A 17187-nucleotide genomic window follows, 5' to 3' on the forward strand; every position below is an offset into this window, starting at 1 on the left:
AATCTCAGTTTGCTCAAGAAGACAAACAGGAAGGGGAAGAAGCGAAATTCTTGACTCAACAGCATAAACAACTGACCGAGGAAGGGCCACAGGCCATTCTAGCCAGGTTCTCCCTCGCCCTCTTACTCTTCCACTCTCTTCTTTTCCTGGAATTAAACCAGAATGAAATTAATCTGGTTACTAGGAATTCCTCTTGTTTAAAGATTATTTAAAACAAGGATGGGGAATTATACAAAATGTTTTCCTTGTGTAAAATCCTAAACTGAAGATAGCCAGATCTCAGTCCCCACTTCCGCTGTCGGGAACAACCCTTGATGGAAGGGCTGGTGGTGCAGAAGGCTTTAACCTGGGAAGATATAAGGACAAGATTAGCTGGGAATGTCTGACCTTACGATTCAGAATAAGAAACATAGTGCATAATGAACTACAGCACTTCCAGATTCAAGAAATCATAAGCCACAAGCAGTAGATTCTCCTCTTAATTCTTATTTTTCTCTTAACTAAAGAGTCTGTCATACAGAGTGAAATAAGTCAGACAGAGAAAACAAATATTGTATATTATTAACACATATTGTGGAATTAATATACATAATGTGTATATTAATCATATTTGTACCATAGAAAAAAGGTACTGATGAACCTATTTGCAGTGCGATAGGGAACAGAGATGCAGATGCAGAGAATGGACATGTGGACTCGGGTGGGGTGGAGGGGGCTGGGATGAATTGGGAGATTGTGTTAACATATATACACTGCTGCTGCTGCTGCTAAGTTGCTTCAGTCGTGTCCGACTCTGTGCGACCCCATAGACCTCAGCCTACCAGGCTCCCCTGTCCCTGGATTCTCCAGGCAAGAACACTGGAGTGGGTTTCCATTTCTTTCTCCAATGCAGGAAAGTGAAAAGTGAAAGTGAAGTTGCTCAGTTGTGTCCGACTCTTAGCGACCCCATGGACTGCAGCCTACCAGGCTCCTCCATCCATGGGATTTTCCAGGTAAGAGTACTGGAGTGGGGTGCCATTGCCTTCTCTGATACCAGCTGTAAAACAATAGCTAAAGGGAACTTGCTGTATAGCACAGGGAGCTTAGTCTGGTGCTCTGTGGTGACCTAGATGGGTGGGTTTGGAGTTGGGGGTGGGAGAACACAGGAAGGAGGTCCAAGAGGGAGATATTAATATATGTATATGTGCCAACAAAGGTCCGTCTAGTCAAGGCTATGGTTTTTCCTGTGGTCACGTATGGATGTGAGAGTTGGACTGTGAAGAAGGCTGAGTGCTGAAGAATTAATGCTTTTGAACTGTGATGCTGAAGAAGACTCTTGAGAGTCCCTTGGACTGCAAGGAGATCCAACCAGTCCATTCTAAAGGAGATCAGCCCTGGGATTTCTTTGGAAGGAATGATGCTAAAGCTGAAACTCCAGTACTTTGGCCACCTCATGCGAAGAGTTGACTCATTGGAAGACTCTGATGCTGGGAGGGATTGGGGGCAGGAGGAGAAGGGGATGACAGAGGATGAGATGGCTGGATGGCATCACTGACTCGATGGACGTGAGTCTGAGTGAACTCTGGGAGTTGGTGATGGACAGGGAGGCCTGGCGTGCTGCGATTCATGGGGTCGCAAAGAGTCGGACACGACTGAGCGACCGATCTGATCTGATAGCTGATTCACTTCATTGTACAACAGAAACTAACACAACACTGTAAAGCAGCTATACCCCACCTCCCCTGCCAAAAAAAAAAAAAAAAAGGTTCAGTTAAATCCTTAGCTTGACCTATCAACAGGGTATTTTCTGGTTTTATCTAGTTTTGGATTTCTCCCCTTGCTTTGTGTAATCTCTGCGGACTCCTTTCTCTGAGTGCCTGGGCCTTTCAGTGGCACCTTTTCTTCCTTTTGTAAGCACCTTGTCATGGTTCTTAGGTAGACTCTGGAGTGGGGCCAGATGCACAGGAACTGATCCCTGCCCTGCTGCTTCCTGTGTGGTTTTTCTCATAAGTCATTGAACCTTGAAGTGCTTTGCGTTTCTCCTTCTAAATGAGACTTATCTTCCAATTTCACAGGGTTGATGTAAAGTTTAGCTGTAATATTTATTTATACTGGAAGATTTGGTTTAGTTTCATCTGTCTTTGTTCAAATTTCACTTTCTTTTACGAGTTTTTTCAACGGTCCTCTTTTTTTTTGGAGGATTTAGATGCCTTTTATTAAATCAGAGGTTAAACATATTTGCAAAAATATAATATCACTCCTCTGACAATTTTACTGTTTTAGAGAATAGAATTATTTTTCATAAAAATGTGAAGTGTCAACATGCAGTGGAGTTATGATGACTGTTTTTAAATAAAGAAATGTATATTTTCTAAATCTATTGGTTTTAATTGCTGATATGTAGTAGATAATAGTAGCTATAACTCACATATACTAAAGCTCCTTATGCATGTTGGACCTTAGTTCCTCTGTTGGGGATTGAACCCATATCCCTGCAGTAGAAGTGAAGTCTTAACCACTGGACTACCGGGGAAGTCCCCATGAATACGTTTTAAGTAAAATTCCTGAGATGAATAAGTTTGAGAACCACTGCTCTAAGACTAGGCAAGAAAATGGGAGAGTCAGAGTCCTTGCCCACATTCTAGTTGGGGTGTGCAGGTGGACAAATGTGTAAACATGACTTCAGATTGTGTAAGGCTCTAAAACAAACGGGGTGATGTATTACATCATTGGTAAAAGTACTTTCAATCCTAAGCTCAGGGACGTCTTCTCTAGAAAGTAACAATGTGGCCTGAGACCTAAAGCTTGAGTAAAGTGACCAATGAATGAGCCAGAGGAAGAGCATTTCAGGTAGAAGGGGAAATAATTTCATTAATCAAACACAAAAAGAGTGTGCATGTTTGAGAACCAGAGCTGAGTGGGGCCAGTGGAACCAGAGAACATGGTCCTCAGAGAAAGCAGTGCTGAAGGTTGGAGAGCTGGGCAAAGGAGCAAGGACTTTGGTGGCCACCATTTGGATTAAAACAGAAGTCCAGTGAGAAACTGCTAAAGGATGTAGTAAGGGACTATATAATCAAATGAAGATGTAAGAAGACCACTCTGGTCGTTGCGTGGAGGGTACATTACTGGATAGTTAGAATTGAGACAGGGAAAACAGTTAGATGGCCAAGACCCTGGCACAAAAGGCTAAGCCAAGGTGGTGGGCATGGGGATTGATAAAAACTGATAGATGCCAGATATACAGTGGAGGTAACAATAGGATTTGCTAATGGAATGGTTAGAAGTGAAGTGAAAGTCTCTCACTCGTGTCCAACTCTTTGTGACCCCATGGACTAGTAGCTCAACTGGAATTCCATCACCTCCACTAGTTTTGTTCATAGTGATGCTTTCTAAGGCCCGCTTGACTTCACATTCTGGGATGTCTGGCTCTAGGTGAATGATCACACCATCGTGATTATCTTGGTCTTGAAGATCTTTTTTGTGCAATTCTTCTGTGTATTCTTGCCACCTCTTCTTAATATCTTCTGCTTCTGTTAGTTCCATAACATTTCTGTCCTTTATCAAGCCCATCTTTGTGTGAAATGTTCCCTTGGTATCTCTAATTTTCTTGAAGAGATCTCTAGTCTTTCTTTTTGTGCACACTGCTATATTTAAAATGGATAACCAACAAAACCTACTGTATAGAACAAGGAACTCTGCTGAATGTTATGGGTCAGCCTGGAAGGGAGGGGAGTTTGGGGGAGAATGAATACATGTCTATGAATGGCTGAGTTCCTTCACTGTTCCCCTGAAACTGTATCACAACATTGTTATACCCTAATAAAAAATAAAAAGTTTGAAAAAAAATAAAATTCTAAAATATAATCTTAAAAAAAATTGCACTGACTCTTCATCTGCCCCTGTGCAAAGAAGCACAGATGGAGGAAAACATATAGGCCAGGTGCCTGGTCTCACTTTAGGACCTCAGTTTTGCAAATCAAGTGCACCTTCGTCAGGTCAAATGATCCTATTATAATTTCCTATGTAATCACCTTCCTGCTCACCTAGGTAACTATTTTGTATGTTCTTCTTTCTCCTTTTGTCTCCAAGACCTCTCTATTCTCCACTTCTCAGCTGATAATGACTTTGCTTTCTTTTTTGTTGTTGTTCAGTCACTCAGTTGTGTCTGACTATTTGTGACCCCAAGGACTACAGCATGCCAGGCTTACCTGTCCTTCACCATCTCCCAGAATTTGCTCAAACTCATATCCATTGAGTCAGTGGTGGCATCCAATCATCTCATCCTCTGTCATCCCCTTCTACTCCTGCCTTCAATCTTTCCCAGCTTCAGAGTCTTTTCCAGTGAGTTGGCTCTTCACATCAGGTGGCTGAAGGATGGAATTTCAATTTCAGCATCATCCCTCCAATGAATATTCAGGGTTGATTTCCTTTAGGAGTAACTCATTTGATCTCCCTGCTGTCCAAGGGACTCTGAAGAGTTCTCTAGCACCACAGTTTGAAAGCATCAATTCTTTGGTGCTCAGCCTTCTTAATGGTCCAACTCTCACATCCATACATGACTACTGGCAAAACCATAGCCTTGACTATACAGAACTTTGTTGGCAAAATAATGTCTCTGGTTTTTAATATGCTGTCTAGGTTTGTCATAGCTTTTCTTCCAAGGAGAAAGCATCTTTTTGAATTTAGAAAAGGCAGAGGAACCAGAGATCAAATTGCCAACATCTGTTGGATCATAGAAAAAGCAAGAGAATTCCAGAAAAATATCTATTTCTGCTTCATTGACTATGCTAAAGCCTTTGACTATGTGGATCACAACAAACTATGGAAAATTCTTAAAGAGATAGGAATACCAGACCTCCTGATCTGCCTCCTGAGAAACCTGCCTTCAGATCAAGAAGCAACTGTTAGAACCAGACATGGGACAATGGACTGGTTCCAAATTGGGAAAGGAGTACGTCAAGGCTGTATATTGTCACCTTGAGTATTTAACTTCTATGCAGAGTACGTCATGAGAAATGCCAGGCTGAATGAAGCACAAGCTGGAATCAAGATTGTGGGGAGAAATATCAATAACCTCAGATATGTAGATGATACCACCCTCATGGCAGAATGTGAAGACGATCTAGAGAGCCTCTTGATTAAGGTGAAAGAGGAGAGTGAAAAAGCTGGCTTAAACTCAACATTTATAAAACTGAGATCATGGCATTCTGCCCCATCACTTCATGGCGAGTAGATGGGGAAACAGTGGAAATAGTAACAGACTTCATTTTTTGGGGCTTCAAAATCACTGCAGATGGTGACAGCAGCCATGAAATTAGAAGACGCTTTCTTTCTATTTCAATGAAAAACAAGCTTCCACACCTCTGGTTACATCTGCTAACCTACTTAAAATGGGCTCTTCTGCCCTTCCTCCAACTGCAATGGATAAACTGCCTGGTCTTCCACCTACGACCACTATTCTCCACTTGAACACTGGATCTGCTCTTCCCCGCCTAACTGTGAACCTCACTCCAACGGGTAGCTTCTGTCTTAAAAGTCATCAGCCAGGATCTGCAGCATCTCATTAATCTTTCACTCATTGCATTCCACTGTAATTATCCTTGTCAAGGTCATCCATGACTTCCATGTTTTTGTTTTTAATTTGTGTATTTTAAAATTAAAAAATTAAAAATATATAGTTTTTAAGGATTACTTTTGATTCACAGTTATCACCATATATTACCTATATTACCCGTGTTGTACAATACATCCTTGAGCTTGTCTTAAACCTAGCAGTTTGTACCTCTCACTCCCTGGTCCCTATTTTACCCCTCCTCCCTGTCCCCACTGATAACCGCCAGTTGTTCTCTATATCTATAAAACAAACATATCTCTCTATCCTCTCTATATCTGCTTCATTTTTGTCTGTATACTCTAGTTTGATTTCAACAGTGTTCTTGAAGAGGCTGTTCTTGCCAACTGCCTCTACTAATGGTTTATGGCTCAAGAAGTATTTTCTATAATGGGTATTATTGTTGTTATTATCACTATTTTCTGTTCAACAACTCTTCCCTCTTAACATTTACATAGTTTTGTTTATTTATTTATTGACATTTTGACTATGCCATGCGCCATGCAGGATCTCAGTTCCCCGACCAGGAATCGAACCCACACCCCCTTGTAGTGGAAGCAGGGAGTCTCAACCACTAGACTGCCAGGGAAATCCCTCTTTACTTTTAAATAGCATCTGGCTTCTTTCTGAGGGAATTCTCTCACCATCTTTAGGTGGTTTGTCAGTCCTGAAGGTGCTTACTTCTCCTCCTCAAGCCGAAGTGGGCACTCCTGGAATTCTGAGAACTGAAGTAGTGGACAGAGTGACAAATACACTAAAATGGGTTGGATCCCTCCATTCCAGCTGCAGTGCACTTGGATGAACTTCTAACTTAGACTCTCTAGAGGATACCTGATGGCTACCTGAGTTTTTCTGTTAGCCCTGAATGTTCCCCTATATCTATCCAATACAGTGTCTTTGTATATACCCAAGCTGGCCAGAGTAAATTTCTTTTATGTGAGACTGATGCCTCCTCTCTGATACAGATCCCTTCTTTCTGTGTTAGTGCTGCAACTCTGCTTTCTGTCCCCACGTTCTGTGCCCACCTTGGTGTTTTGCTCTGTTGTATTCTGTGTCCTCTGGCCAGCTGCCTCTGTGTTCTTTCCTACTGAAGCCACTGCAAGCATATTTCATTCTAATGCTTTTGGTAGAAAGACTCATTTCTTGATTACTATCTGAGTGGAAAATGGTTTCTCAGTTGAGCAGAATTACCAGAACTGTACTAGATTTGCTTATCGTGACCTCCTATTTCCTCAGCCCTGCCACAGGAAGCTGCTAGGGTCCTTGCTTACTGATGAGTGGGTGTGTTATAGTCATGTATCACGTGACCACACCATCTGGCTGATACTTACTGGGCCAGGGATGTGCACGTAACCCAAGGCAGCAAGTCCATGTTTCAGCAAGGCAAGAAACTTGCTTAGTCTGGCTCAAAAAAAAGTGAAGAGAGCCAATCAGATTTGTCTCTTAAGAATTTAGAATTGGGAAACAGACTTTGCATAGGGCAGTTAACCTTAGGGACATACATCAAAATGATGGATGAAAAGTTGCTATTGTGTAGAAGGGGCTGAAACACTCACTTGGAGACAATTACAAGCTGAAGCAGGAAGGACCTCTGGAAGAGAGGCTGATGAATGAAGCAGACTAGCAGGAAAAAGCAGAAAGGCATGAAGATGTGATCTCTGAGGGGGAGATAGGGAGGGAGGCATTGGTTTCCTGGTCTAGTTCCTATGAGGTTAGTTGTATAGAACTACTCCATTTTCTGGGATCTTTATATATCTTTCACATTTTCCCTATGAATTATGAAGCCAAAATTTCCAGATTAAAGCAGATATTGTAACACTTCCTATGTAACATCAATAATTCTCCTCTTTGGGTGTAGGAGATCAGAATTATTTCCATTAAACCAGTTTACAGTCACTATGCATGAGCTACAATACTCTGGGGATTTTCTTGTTATCTTTGTGGCTTTTTATTAAATTATTGGCTTTGTGTATGCCGTCCCTTCTTCCTAGGTTCCTTTTTCATCTTACGGTCAAGCTAGTGGTGATCTGTACCCACTATAAAATAGGTGTTGGTAGCTATAGTCAGTATTGCCAGCAATTCTGTGTGATGCATTCAAGAGCATTGTGGTTCAACTTATTCAAGAGCTCTTCAATTTTTTCCTTTTAGAGGAAAAGATAAATTTGATTTTTTAAAACAGTATTTCATTCTTTAAATTATTTTTCCTCTTTGTTCTGAATTTATGTAATACCTGTGTTATAAGAATTTTTTTCTTTTTTTTGGTATATTCTAAGTTGGAGAATTGCTCTACAATGTTGTGTTAGTTTCTGCTGTGCAACAATGTGAATCAGCTGTAAGTATACATATATCCCCTCCCTCTTGAGCCTTCCTCTCACCCCACTTCCCATCCCACCCTTCCAAGTCATCACAGAGCACTGGGCTGAGCTCCCTGTGATATACAGAGGCTTCCCACTAGCTATCTGTTTTACACATGGTCATGTATATATCCCAGTGTTACTCTGTCAATTCATTCTACCCTCTTCTTCCCCCTGTTATATCCGTAAATCCATTCTCTATGTCTGGATCTCTATTTCTGCCCTGTAGATAGGTTCATCAGTACCGTTTTTCTAGATTCCATATATATGTGTTAATATATGATATTTGTTTTTCCCTTTCTAACTTACTTTACTCTGTATTACTAACTCTAAAAAGTACCAGGACTTTTAAAAAATAATTAATTAATATTTATTTATTTTTTAATTGAAGGATAATTGCTTTACAGAATTTTGTTGTTTTCTGTCAAACCTCAACATGAATCAGCCATAGAGTAGCAGGACTTTTTAATGAAATGGGGACTGCTGCTTCATTCAAATGTAATGTAACTACCTCCTCCCCTTTGGAAATGTTAATTTTCTTTGAAATTCTTTTAGATGTTTCTTGGAATCATGCAAAGGCTTTTACAAACTCTAGCTATTGAAGTAGTATTGCTTGGTGGCCAGCACCAGGGCCCTGACCTTATATTGTGACCTTGGTGGCTCAGACAATAAAGAATCAGCCAGCAATATAGGAGACCCAGCCAGGTTCGACCCTTGGGTCAGGAAGATCCCCTGGAGAATGAAATGGCAATCCATTCTAGTAGTCTTGCCTGGGAAATCCCATGGACAGAGGAGCCTGGTGGGCTACAGTTCATGGGATTGCAAAGAGTCAGACATGACTGAGCTATTAACACTTTCCCACATAGTCTTTACAACTTACTAGTTGTTGCTTTGGTTAAGTACCCTAATTTCTCTGCTCTCCATATTTAAAATGGTGACACTGATAGTACCTATGTGTAATTGCTAAGGTATAGGGTAACCTACTGTAAAAACATAACCTTCAGCTACAGTAGATCCCCAAATGTAAGAGTTTATTTCCCACTGACACAACAGTCCAAAGGCAGGGGAACATACAGCGCAGGAAAGTGGTCCTGTAATTCTCACACATAGCTACACCTTGTGGGTTCAAGGTGGCTGCTATCATTTTCATGGTCTCCAGTTAGCAGAAAATTGAAAAGGAAGAAGGGGAACTGTGACAGCTGTTTTATAGGAATATCTGGGAATTGAGCATACATTAAACCCTTGCTTGTTGCTGAAAGGTCACCTCTAGCCTTTAGGGATGTTGCGAAATATGTTCTTTGGGTGAGAAACCATGTGCCCAGCTTCAAGACTGGGAAAGATGAGAATGGCCCATCAGGTCATTTAGTTTTCTGCCAAACCTACTCTGTTTTCTGAGTGTTAACTCAAACCTCACACAGTTCATATAACTAAATTATTTGCATAGAGTTAACACTCAGAATAGAGTAACAAATTATTCATGTCATTTCCTTTGCAAAAGCATTTGTATTATTTCTTTGAGATGAAAACAGAAGTTTTCTCTAAAGAAAACATAAACACATTATAGCCCAGTAATCCAGGATTACATTTGTCAAAAAATCCTGATAGACAGGTAGCTTCTATACCTCATTATTTGGGATATTCAGAATTTATTTTTTCTTTGATTCAGAGTTACTGGGAGTTTTCAATTAAAAAAAATTATTTTGTGTGTGAAGTAATATAGTTTTTAAATTAGACTTTTGTCATAAAGTTCTGATTTTAATGAATATAGTAGCCTTGAGCCTTCTTTTTAGGCAGGCGTTTTCTCCACAAAAGTGGGGAAAGTTGTTAAAGTACCATCTCACTTTGGCTTGATGTAACAGATATTTTTGCTTGTAGCATGTATATGCCTACTTACTTCACCTTCAACTTTTTTGAGGCCTTTTTATCAATAGTAACATATCCTGATGATTTCAAGCCTATAAGAAAATGGATAATGTTCTCTTATTAAAGAAGATTTGTATATCTCATTACTGTAGCAGTTTCTTAAAATTCTTCTGTGCCATAATTATCTATATAAATGTGAAACTTGTATTTATTCCCTTGTTTTTTAAATTTATCTTTAAATGAAACAAAGATGAATATTATTAATGATAAAAGGTACAATTTACAGAGAAGATAGACATCATAAAGCATGAGACATGTAACAACAAAGATACATAAAGCAAAAATCTGAAGATTATAAGGAAAAAGAAAAAAAGATATATGTATTTATTCTTTTGTTTTTGGACTTCCCTGGTGGCTCAGCTGGTAAAGAAGCCACCTGCAATGTGGGAGACCTGGGTTCAATCCCTGGGTTGGGAAGATCCCCTGGAGAAGGGAAGGGCTACCCACTCCAATATTCTGCCTGGAGAATTCCATGGGCTGTATAGTCCATGGGGTTGCAAAGAGTCGGACACTACTGAGAGACTTTCACTTTGACTTTTTACTTTTCTTTGTTTTTTATTCTAATTTCTTTCACAAATACTTGGCACAATGTTTTCAAAGGTAGCTACAATTTCTCCCATCCCACCAGCTCCCTATGCTGTGACTTTATCACTCTTATCAAAAGATGAAGTCTCTTTCCCGTCATCTTGATCTGTGGCTGGTCCTATGACTTGCTGTGACCAATGGTGTACAACAGATGTGACACTGTGTGACTTCTAGTTCTGAGTCTTAAGAGTCCTTGAAGTTTCCTTTTTCGACCTTGGAAAGATGCTCACTATAGACTACCAATTATAGAGCAGACTAAGATTGCCAAGTGCAGATAAAGGTTACGTGGAGTATAGATTCCAGCAACAGAGCCCCGGATATTAAAGTGTGCCATCTTGGATCCTCCAGTCCCAGTCGATCTATCCCAGCCAACATTGTATGGAGCGAGAGCCAAGCTGTCTCCTGTGATTCCTGTTCAAGTTCCTGGCCCACAGAATGGTGAGCAATGAAATGGCTGCTGATTTCAGCCACTACATTTTAGAGTGGATTGTTAACACAGCAAGAGATTTCTGGAACTGTCTCTTCCTTTTCTTGACAGTACATTGTTTTTCAGGACAGGAACCGTGTCCAGTGCATTTTTATGATGTCTCTCCACAAAGCAATGTATTGATTGCTCAATAGCTGTGACTGAGTGAATTAATTCCACTTCATATGTCCAGAGAAAATTTCTCAAGATTAGGTTGATAAAGTTCAGGGACTGTTAGTGTGTTTTGGAAAAGCAGCTTTGTTATAATTTGATATTTTAATGCATGTCCTTGTATAAGTCAGTGGATTGCATGGAAACCTTGGTGCTATAAATCAAGGCTTCCTGAGTACCACCACCCTGAAATTTTGTGAAACCACAATCCTGTGACCAGCCCCAGCTAGAACCACTAATAAAATGGAGGGAAAAAAAATTTGTAGGTATAAAGCAATGGAGGGAAGACGAGAATGTAAATTTAACCATGGTGAATTTTAAGGGAATTTAATTTATTCATTCTGAGTTGTGTATTTTGGCCTTCTATTTTAGAGTAAAATAAATAACATCAAATAAAGCAAAATTGAAAGTATAGGAGTGACAATGTGTCTCCCACATAACTCCATACTTTCTGAAACTAAGAAAAACACCACAAATTGAGGAAGTAACTATTAAATGACAGTTATAGCAAAATGTAACACCAAGAGACTACACAAAATCTATGGTCTTTTATCATAAGGATGAAAACTAACCTGTGAATAAAACATAACATTTTAAAGCAGATGTGTGCATTGTTAAAGGTTTCACTGTTTTGATTCCTCCCTTTCTCCCTTCTTTCCTTCCTTTCTTCTGTCCTTCTAGTAGATGAGCTGATCACATATAAAAGAAAAGAATAAGTATCAAAATAGAATTTTGGTCATGTTTCTTTAAGTAACTAAATTCCACAGTTTGATTGGTTGGAAATGACCTCCTATCTTGCTGTCACTTTTGACAGTTACACATGGGAAGTTGTGTTTTATTTATCTATTTTTGTTTCTTCCATTAGCAGCTAAATAACAGCAGCCTGTACTGAATTACTGCAGGAACTGTCTCTCCTTCTTTGAAAAGAAAGTCGTTCATTAGAGTGCCTTACCTTTTCCAGCAGACATGTTCTCAGCTTCAAGATGGCTGGCAGCCAGAGAAGCAATTTCCTTTCCTTTAAAAGGGGTTGGAAAGCATCTGATTATATCGGGAAGAGGTATTTCAGTTTTCAAGGTGAAAGAACACTTGCTTCTTGTATAGATAATGGGAGAAATAAGATACATTAGGGAAAGGCAGAGAGCATACCAATTAAAACTCTCCAGGAAGGGCGGGACACAGTCATCCACATGTTATCTCAATGTAAATTAGCACAGCGGGGTAACGATACCAGTTTTCTCTTTTACAACTGAAATAATTCAACTTTTAAGAATAGATTTTTTTTCTTGGACATATTTTCTACACCAGAGCAACAGATAGCACAATATTTATCACTTTAAGGGTCTCAAATATTGTTTCCCTGCCTTATACTATAAACAGAATAAAAGTTGCAATAATGGAGAGAATTCTATTTAATTTGCTATACCCTGACCTTTGGAATTTTAAGAGAAAGAAAACATGGAGGTTCCTTGGACAAGCAGACAAAAGAATAATAGTTATTGAAATTATTAGGATAAAACAACATAAATAAAAATGCCCAGCCCATGCAGACTATTCATGTTTGTTGTCTACTTTTTCCCATATATCTTCTGTACCAGGATTGTAAGATATAAAAACATCAGGAAAAGATGTTGAAGAATTGAATAAGAAAATCTGCAGAACTGAATGAGAAAACAGACTGTGCCATCTGGTATAGTAGCCACTAGACAAGTGTAGTTATTGAGCACTTGAAAGGTGACTGGTCTAAATTGGGATATGCTTTATGTAATATCTGTACATAACAGTTTTGAGGACTCAGTACAAAAGAAGAATATAAAATATTTAATGGTATATTTACACATCCTAAAATGGTGTTATTCGGATATATTGGATTAAAGAACATATATTCTTAGAATTTGAAGAATCTTCCAAAAAAAAAGAATCTTCCATTTAGTAAAATAAAATAAAATGATAGATTGAATCGACAAAAAGCATAATGTGACAGCTGTGTATTTATTTTATTTTTTCCATACTCCTAAGCATGAAATGGTATTATTTGGATATATTGGGTTAAATAAAATGTATTATTAAACTAATTTACCAGTTTCTGTTTTTTTAATGTGACTACTAGAAAATGTATAATTACTTAGACAAATCAGGAGTATGGGAAAAAATGAAAATATACAGCTGCACATTACACTTTTTGCTGATTAAATCCATCATTTTATTTTATTTTACTGAATTAAAGATTCTTCAAATTCTAGAAAGCTTTACAATTTTCAGAAGTTTCACACACATGACTTCATATAATCCCATGCTGCTGCCGCTGCTGTCGCTTCAGTCGTGTCCGACTCTGTGTGACCCCATAGACGGCAGCCCACCAGGCTCCTCCATCCATGGGATTTTCCAGGCAATAGTACTGGAGTGAGGTGCCATTGCCTTCTCCATATAATCCCATAATAATCCTTTATTTTCTCCTCTGCCCCTATCTTACTTACCCCCTCCCCCACTGGAAACCATGTTTGTCCTCTATATTTCACATTATATTTTTATATATTTTAAATGTATATTTTATTTTATATATTATATAATATATATACATTTTTATATATTTTATATGTTCTTATAGGACCTTGTCTTCAACACTTTGTTTTTTTCTGGTGATTTTTCTTCTGTGTCTGCTTTGGGGGAGATGAGGTGCCTTCCCTCTCCCTGTGGAAGTTTTCATAAGCTATTTCTATGAATCTTCCTTATCTCTTTATTGCCTCTTTATGTGCCAGCCATCCAGTATTTGCTAAGGAACTCATCAACTTCCTGTGTGCAGATAATTCACACATTTGCTCCATTTATTTCTAATGTCCATCACAATTTATTTGTCTTAGGAAGCTATCTAACATTTTGTAAATCAAAGCCTTTGAGCCTTGGTTTTAAAATTTGTAAAACGAATGTGGACTAGATGGTTTCAAAGGTCTCCTCTACATTTACTCTTCCATGACTCTAGGGTTCTTTTTTTTAAATAGATTAAAAAATTAATTTATTTTTGGCTATGCTGAGTCTTCCTTTATCGTGTATCACCTGCATTTGGACCCCATATTTATGGACTAGAGAAAAAAGAGAGAACCTAAATGTGTATGTGAAAGGGAATATGGACTAGAAATTGGGGATTAAAGTCCCAAGTTCAAGACTGATTTAAAAATCAGTCTGAAGGTGAGCAGTAAATGTTGGCCTGATTTAGATGACCTTATACAAAGTAGAGCTATTACAAAATATGTGAGTTAGGCATTTGATGGTGGTTTTTTTTTCCTCCCATCAAATAAATGTTGTACCTCTAAGGTACAAATTATGCAACTCTGATAATAAATTAGTTTAAATTCTATGAAGTTTGAATTTTGTAGTCTAAGTCCAGTCTATGAAATTTCTATAACCATCTGTGATCATGGAATATATTCAAAGTATGCCATCCATGCTGTCTCAACTACAGCATGGTCAGGCTCCGTGAAGAATCTGAACGTCATTTACCCCGATCAAATTATAGTATATAGCAGCCCTTTCAGCATCAATAACATCACTTGTAGTCCAACAGCATACCATCATCTTGTCATTCCTTAGAACCTCCTTCCTCTTTCATTGTTAACTACTTTGACTATGGCTGCTTCTTCTTTGGTTTTATATATAACACCCAGAGGCAATTGGATTATATATTCCAAATGCAACATAAAACAATTTTTCTACTTGGTGTTCTCCAGACTGCCATGGGAGACAGCTTCTTTTATGTCTAACCTAGAGATGGCTTATTATTGGTCCATTCAGTTGTGCTTGGGCTTTACTATCACGTAACTCAAAGCACAGTAACCTCCATATAAAGAACTGTGTAGAGTGGCTTTTCCTAGTCCATTGTTTGGTTGTATAGAGGATACTTACAGCTTTATGAGTTTCCTAGGGCAAACACCTACTGTCCTCTAGGAACTCTGAAACATTGGTGTTATAAAACAAATAGACATAAATTCTGTCTGAAAGGAGCTCACAGTCTGATGTAGAAATGCAAACTTTTTTTTTTGCTAAAAATATAGTTATGCAAAGATATAAGCAGAAGTGTGATGAAGAAGTGGTTAACTGTAGTTGGAGAGTTTAATAAGGCTTCATAGGAAGGTTGGTTTAGAAGAAGCATCTTAATTGTAGACATTCACTGTTGAGTGCGGAGGTAGGGAAGGAAGTGTTAGTTGCTCAGTCATGTCTGACTCTTTGTGACCCCATGGACTGTAGTTTGCCAGGCTCCTCTGTCCGTGAGATTCTCCAGGCAAGGAATAGTGCAGTAGGGTGCCATTCCCTTCTCCAGTGTATCTTAACAACCCAGGGATTGAACTCAGGTCTCCTGCATTGTGTGCAGATTCTTTACCATCTAAGCCACCAAGGAAACAGGGAAGGAAAGGGGAATGCAATTTCAGACAGATGACACAATCTGAATGGAAGCACAGATGTGTGATCCAGAAGCTGGATGAAATGTCTTATGGTTAAACGTAGACAGCAAGGGCAGTGTGACAGGAGAGAAGATGGGATAAGTAGCAAGTTACCAAATCATGGAAGGTCATGTGCTCTAATAGGTTTGGACGTTGTTCTTCAAGTACAGGAAGCTATTGAAAGGTTTCAAGTCATTGACTAAAATAACAAGTTTGGTATCTGAGGTTAAATAACCCAGACAGCAGTGTAGAAGATGAATTTAAATGGGGTGACCTGAGGAATGATCCTGGAAAGGGTATTAACACTGTCTGTAAAAGTGCTGGTAAGATGAGACTCTGAAAAAAAGACAGCAATGAAAAAAGAAGGCCCCTGAAAAGTAAAAGAACAAGGAATAACAATAGATAATTATAAGTGACTGAAGAGGGGCTAAGGATGAAGCAGGAGACCAAGATTATTCCCAGGTTTGGGTCCTTTATTTCCATGTGAATCCTGGTGGTTTTCAAGAGAAAAAAAAAAGGAAACCCAGGAGGACATAGAGATTTGGAGAATTCTGTGTCCAATTCCTGGGCTTTGCAGGTGGTTCAGATAGTAATGCTGGGAGACCTGGGTTTGATTTCTGGGTCGAGAAGATCCCTTGGAGGAGGGCATGGCAACTCACTCCAGTATTCTTCCCTGGAGAATCCCCATGGACAGAGGAGCCTGGCGGGCTGAAGTCCATAGTGTTGCAGAGCTCCAATAAAGGAGGTATGGTAGGTGTCTGGGCACCTACTTCAGCTAATGTTGTGGATGAGAATGTTAGGGAATGTCTAGAGAGAAGAGGAGACATCTGAAGACTAAGTTGTAGGGATTCCAAGCTGTAAGAAGTGAAAGTATTGAGTGAGTAGCATTGATGTGTACACTCTTACCATGTGTAAAACAGATAGCTAGTGGGAAGCTGCTGTATAACACTGGGAGCTCAGCTCAGTGCTCTGTGATGACTTAGAAAGGTGGGATGGGGGTTTGGGAGGGTGGTTTAAATGGGAAGGGGTACAGATATACCTCACAAAGTGAGCTGATTCACTTTGTTTTATAGCAGAAACAAACCCAACATTATAAAGCAATTGTACTCCAATAAGTTTGAAAAAAGGGAGTTGGGTGAGCAGAAGAGATTAGGGGATATTTAGAGAAGTGAGGTAGAGAGTAGGAGACAGGTTAGCAATGGCAAGGAGTGAACTTAGGTCAGTGGAACAAGGCTGAAGCAACCCGTTAGAGAAGAGTGACACTTACGGAACATTTACTGGGCTGTGGGGAGGATAGCAAATTGTTTTAAGTCATTTGAGGAAGTAAATATGAGACAATGGAGACAGCAATTTCAAATCGTTCTTTCAAAGACCAGGTTGTCAAGGGGAGAACAAGTATAACATGCAGAAGTAATTAATGGAGCTGACAAGGGAGGGCCTGACTTTTTGGATTTTTTTTGTATTAATTAATCTATAAAATAGGAGAGCAATTCTGAGCATGTTTGCAGTCTATAAATTAAGAGGCAAAATAAGGAGTGAAAACTTATACAGAAAGAGGATACAGTTGTAGGACCAAGTTCCTATCAGGGGTAAAATTAGCTTTGAGGAGAAAACTAGGACAACATCCTATATTAAAGACAGGTGATATGGTCAATGCAGACTCTC

General features: G+C 39.2%; 1 protein-coding gene across 5 annotated transcripts in view; it reads left to right on the forward strand.

The window, feature by feature from the left end:
- LOC138990213 (uncharacterized) overlaps positions 1-17187 on the forward strand; it is a 181726-nt gene that overhangs the window by 133118 nt on the left and 31421 nt on the right. For 2 of the 5 annotated variants that reach the window (XM_070380648.1, XM_070380649.1), the window contains exon 5: positions 893-992. The exons of 2 other annotated variants lie outside the window; for them this stretch is intronic. The gene's annotated coding sequence lies outside the window, so the exon portion shown is untranslated. Of the gene's footprint in view, positions 1-892; positions 993-10800; positions 10891-17187 lie in introns of all 5 variants that reach the window. One more of the 5 variants, XM_070380652.1, reaches the window with a different exon arrangement.

The sequence above is a fragment of the Bos mutus genome, chromosome 12, assembly GCF_027580195.1.
Source record: "Bos mutus isolate GX-2022 chromosome 12, NWIPB_WYAK_1.1, whole genome shotgun sequence".
In the NCBI taxonomy this organism is placed as follows: domain Eukaryota; kingdom Metazoa; phylum Chordata; class Mammalia; order Artiodactyla; family Bovidae; genus Bos; species Bos mutus.